Source organism: Ricinus communis, chromosome 3 (genome assembly GCF_019578655.1).
Source record: "Ricinus communis isolate WT05 ecotype wild-type chromosome 3, ASM1957865v1, whole genome shotgun sequence".
Classification (NCBI taxonomy): domain Eukaryota; kingdom Viridiplantae; phylum Streptophyta; class Magnoliopsida; order Malpighiales; family Euphorbiaceae; genus Ricinus; species Ricinus communis.
This window is the reverse complement of record NC_063258.1, coordinates 14,171,822-14,177,821: the sequence shown is the minus strand read 5'-3', so window position 1 is coordinate 14,177,821 and position 6,000 is coordinate 14,171,822.

The window sequence follows — 6,000 nt, the reverse complement described above, 5'->3', positions numbered from 1 at the left end:
GTCAATCAGAAATTTTGTAGGATGAAATTGTTAGTAATTAAAGAAGTTGAGGGACTAAATGGTAAGGAAGAAAAGTTTAGGGACCCATTGTCGATGTGGAGAAGAAAGAAAATAAAAGGAGAAGAAGGGGATTGGGGAAGAAGGAGGAAGGAAGGGGAAGATGCAAAGGTGCGTCGTGAAAGCTGCAGGCGCGTTAAGCGGCGTCAGGCGATTGAACGGCGATGGCAGGCGTGGAAATGGGAAAGGTAGCCGACTTGCCACCGTTCACGGTGATTCCGATAACCGTTGCCGATGGTTCTGAGCTCCAAATGATCAGCGACTTCTACGCTTTCTTTTCCGACCATCGCCACCCCTTGAGGCTGCCGAAATTGCTAGATCCGACGAGGTGAAAATTTAGGGGCAGCTGGCATTGTTTGGCTTTTCCGGCGAGCTTCGGCGAGCTTTGTCCGATCATAGGGCATATCCGGACTCTCCTCAGCTCAAGCTTTCCAATGGCACCGGTTTCATGGAAATCAGAGTCCGTTTGAAAATCGACGGCCGAGATTGTCCATAAATCTCTCCGGATGATTGGGAGCTGGATCAGAAGATCGGAAGTTGGGATCGTCATCAGCGCGTAGTTTCGAGTCTGATGGTGCATTCAAATTGTCGATCGGACTCCGACTGTTGGAGCCAAGTCGATCGAGTGATCAAGCGCATTATATAATATGACCAAACAACCCCATAAAAGGGGTATATTTGTTAATATAAGAAAATAACCCCGTAAAAGTGGTATATTTATCAATATAAGAAAATAACCCCGTAAGACGTGTATATTTATGAATCTCAGAAAACAACCCCATAGAAGTAGTGTAATTGTGAGTCTTAAAACAACATCGTAGAAGTGGTAAATCTTTTAATGTGAGAAAACAACCCCGTAATATGGGGATATTTATCAAAGGCAGAAAACAACCCCGTGATTTTGGTATATTTGTGAGTATGAGAAAACAACCCCTTAAATGGGTTAATTTTATAATATAAGAAAACAATCCCGTAAAAAAGGTATATTTGTCGATATAAAAAAATAACCCGGTAAAGCGTATATATTTATGAATTTGAGAAAACAACCCTAGAAAGTTCTAATAATTTAGTATGAAGAAACGACCCCATAAAAGTGGTATATTTATCAATATAAGAAAATAACCACGTAAAACGTCTATATTTATAAATCTGAGAAAACAACCCGTAAAAGTAGTTTAATTGCGAGTCTAAGAAAACAGCCTCGTAGAAGGGGTAAATTTTTTAATATGAGAAAACAACCCCTTAAGAGAGGTAAATTTTATAATATGAGAAAATGATTCCGTAAAAGTGGTATATTTATAAATAGAAGTGGTATATTTGGAAGTATAAGAAAACAGCCTCGTAGAATGGATAAATTTTTTAATATGAGAAAATAATCTCGTAGAAGAGCTGAATTTTATAATATGTGAAAATAACGTCATAATACGGGGATATTTATGAATCATGTGGAAATAACCCCATAATTGTGGTATATTTATGAGTATAAGAAAACAACCCCTTAAATGGGTTAATTTTATAATATGAGAAAACAACCCCGTAAAAGGGGTATATTTATCAATATAAGAAAATAACCCCGTAAAACATGTATTTCATGAATTTGAGAAAACAACACCATAATAGTGTTAATAATTTAGGATGAGAAAATGACCATATAAAAGTGGTATATTTATCAATATAAGAAAATAACCCCGTAAATCGTGTATATTTATGAATCCGAGAAAACCCGTAAAAGTAGTGTAATTGCGAGTTTGAGAAAACAGCCTCGTAGAAGGGGCAAGTTTTTTAATATGAGAAAGCAAACCTCGCAAGAGAGGTATATTTATAAATATTAGAAAATAACCCCGTAATACGGGGATATTTATCAATCGGAGAAAATAACCCCCTAATATGGTATATTTGTGAGTATGAGAAAACAAGCCCCTAAATGGGTTAATTTTATAATATGAGAAACAACCCCGTAAAATGGGTATATTTGTCAATATAAGAAAATAACCCCGTAAAACGTGTATATACCCCGTAATATGTGTATATTTATGAATCTGAGAAAACAACCCGTAAAAGTAGTGTAATTGCGAGTATGAGGAAACAGCCTTGTAGAATGGGTAGATTTTTTAATATGAGAAAAAGAGGGATATATTTATAAATATTAGAAAAGCAATTCCGTAATACGGGGATATTTATCAATCGGAGAAAATAACCCCGAAATTTTTGTGTATTTGTGAGTATGAGAAAACAATCCGTTAAATGGGTTAATTTTATTATATAAGAAAACAACCCCATAAAAGAGGTATATTTATCAATATAAGAAAAAACCCCATAAAACGTGTATTTATGAATTTGAGAAAATAACACCATAATAGTGCTAATAATTTAGTATGAGAAAATGACTCCGTAAAAGTGGTATATTTATTAATATAAGAAAATAACCCCATAAAACATGTATATTTATGAACCTGAGAAGACAACCCCGTGAAAGTAGTGCAATTGCAAATTTGAGAAAACAGCCTCGTAGAAGGGGTAAATTTTTTCATATGAGAAAACAACCCCGTAATACGGGGATATCTATCAATCGTGGAAAATAACCCCGTAATTTTGGTATATTTGTGAGTATGAAAAAAGAACCCCTTAAATGAGTTAATTTTATAATATGAGAAAAAGACCCCGTAAAAGTGGTATATTTGACAATATAAGAAAATAACTCCATAAATATGGTATATTTATCAATATAAGAAAATAATCACGTAACACGTGTATATTTATTAATCTGAGAAAACAACCCCGTAAAACTAGTGTAATTACGAGTCTGAGTAAACAGCCTCGTAGAAGGAGTAAATTTTTTAATATAAGAAAACCACCCCGTAATACGAGAATATTTATCAATCGGAGAAAATAACTTCGTAATTTGATTATATTTGTGAGTATGAGAAAACAACCGCTTAATTGGGTTAATTTTATAATAAGAGAAAACAACCCAGTAAAAGGGGTATATTTATCAATATAAGAAAATAACCCCGTAAAACGTGTATATTTATGAATTTTAGAAAACAACACCATAATAATACTAATAATTTAGTATGAGAAAAGAATCCCGTAAAAGTGGTATATTTATCGAATATAAGAAAATAACCCCGTAAAATGTATATATTTATGAATCTGAGAAAACAACCCGTAAAAGTAGTGTAATTGCGAGACTGAGAAAGCAGCCTCGTAGAAAGGTTAAATTTTTTTATATGAGGAAATTACGCCGTAATACGAGGATATTTATGAATCGTAGAAAATAACCCCGTAATTTTGTTATATTTGTGACTATGAGAAAAGAACCCCTTAAATGGGTTAATTTTATAATATGAGAAAACAACCCGTAAAAAGGATATATTTGACAATATAAGTAAATAACCTCGTAAAAGTGGAATATTTATCAATATAAGAAAATAACTCCGTAAAACGTGTATATTTATGAATCTGAGAAAACAACCCCGTAAAACTAGTGTAATTGCGAGTTTGAGAAAACAGCCTCGTATAAGGGGCAAATTTTTTAATATGAGAAAACTGCCCCGTAATACAGGAATATTTATCAATCAGAGAAAATAACTCCATAATTGTGGTATATTTGTTAGTATGATAAAACAACCCATTAAATGGGTTAATTTTATAATATGAGAAAATAACCTTGTAAAATGTGTATATTTATGAATTTGAGAAAACAACCCCATAATAGTACTAATAATTTAATATGAAAAAACGACCCCGTTAAAGTGGTATATTTATCAATATTAGAAAATAAACTCGTAAAATGAGTATATTTATGAATCTGAGAAAATAACCCCATAAAAGTAGTGTAATTGAGTGTGTCAAAAAACAGCCTAGTAGAAGGGGCAAATATTTTAATATGAGAAATCAGCCTCGTAGAAGGGGTAAATTTTTAATATTTGAAAATCAACCTTGTAATACAGGGATATTTATGAATCTGAGGAAATAACCTTGTAATTGTGGTATATTTGTGAGTATGAGAAAACAACCCCATAATACGGGGATATTTATCAATAGAAGAAAATAACCCCGTAATTGTAGTTTATTTGTGAGTATGAGAAAACTACCCGGTAAAAGGGGTATATTTATAATATGAAATAAATATCGTAAAAGGGTTATATTTGTCAATATAGGTAAATAACCACGTAAAACGTGTATATTCATGAATTTGAGAAAACAACACCATAATAGTGCTAATAATTAAATATGGGAGAACAACCTGTAAAAGTGGTATATTTATCAATATAAGAAAATAACCCCGTAAAATGCGTATATTTATGAATATGAGAAAACAGCCTCGTAGAAGGGGTGAATTTTTTAATATGAGAAAGCAACCCCATAAGAGGCATATATTTATAAATATTAGAAAACAACCCCATAATACGGGGATATTTATCAATCGAAGAAAATAACCCTGTAATTTTGGTATATTTGTGAGTATGAGAAAACAACCAGTTAAATGGGTTAATTTTATAATATAAGAAAACAAACTCGTAAAAGGGGTATATTTTTCAATATAAGAAAATAACCCCATAAAAGTGGTATATTTATCAATATAAGAAAATAACCCCGTATAACGTGTATATTTATGAATCTGAGAAAACAACCGCGTAAAAATAGTGTAATTGCGAATCTGAGAAAATAGCCTCATAGAAGGGAAAAATTTTATAATATGAGAAAACCACCCCGTAATACGGGAATATTTATTGATTGGAGAAAATAACCCCGTAATTTTGGTATATTTCTGAGTATGACAAAACAACCCCTTAAATGAGTTAATTTTATAATATGAAAAAACAACCCCGTAAAAGGGGTATATTTGTCAATATTAAAAAATAACCCAGTAAAACGTGTATATTTATGAATTTGAGAAAACAACACCATAATAGTGCTAATAATTTACTATGAGAAAACGACACCATAAAAGTGGTATTATTATCAATATAAGAAAATAACCTCGTAAAACATGTATATTTATGAATCTGAGAAAACATCCTCAAAGAAGGGGTAAATTTTTAAAATGAGAAAACAACCCTATAATACGGGGATATTTACGAATATAAGAAAACAACCCATAATTGTGGTATATTTATGAGTATGAGAAAACAATCAATTAAATGGGTTAATTTCAAAATATGAGAAAAAAACTTTGTAAAATTGGTATATTTATCAATATAAGAAAATAACCCCGTAAAACTTGTATATTTATGAATTTGAGAAAACAACCCCATAATAGTGCTATTAATTTATTATGAGAAAATGACCCCGTGAAAGTGGTATGTTTATCAATATTAGAAAATAAACCCGTAAAATGAGTATATTTATGAATCTGAGAAAATAACCTCGTAAAAGTAGTGTAATTGTGAGTGTAAGAAAACAGTCTCGTAGAAGGGGTAAATTTTATAATATGAGAAATCAGCTTCGTAGGAGGGGTAAATTCTTAATATGTAAAAACAATTCTGTAATTCAGAGATATTTATGAATTTGAGTAAATAACTCCGTAATTGTGATATATTTGTGAGTATGAGAAATCAACCCCTGAAATGGGTTAATTTTATAATATGAGAAATCAACCCCGTAAAAGGGGTATCTTTGTCGATATAAAAAAATTATCCCGTAAAAGGAGTATATTTATAAATATAAGAAAATAACCTCGTAAAACGTGTATATTTATGAATCTCAGAAAATAACCCCGTAAAAGTAATGTAATTGCAAGTCTGAGAAAATAGCCTCATAGAGGGGGTAAATATTTTAATATAAGAAAACAACCCCATAATACGGGGATATTTATTGATTGGAGAAAATAACCCGGTAATTGTGGTATATTTGTGAGTATGAGAAAACAACCCCCAAAATGGGTTAATTTTATAATATGAGAAAATAACCCTGTAAGAAAATAACCCTGTAAAACGT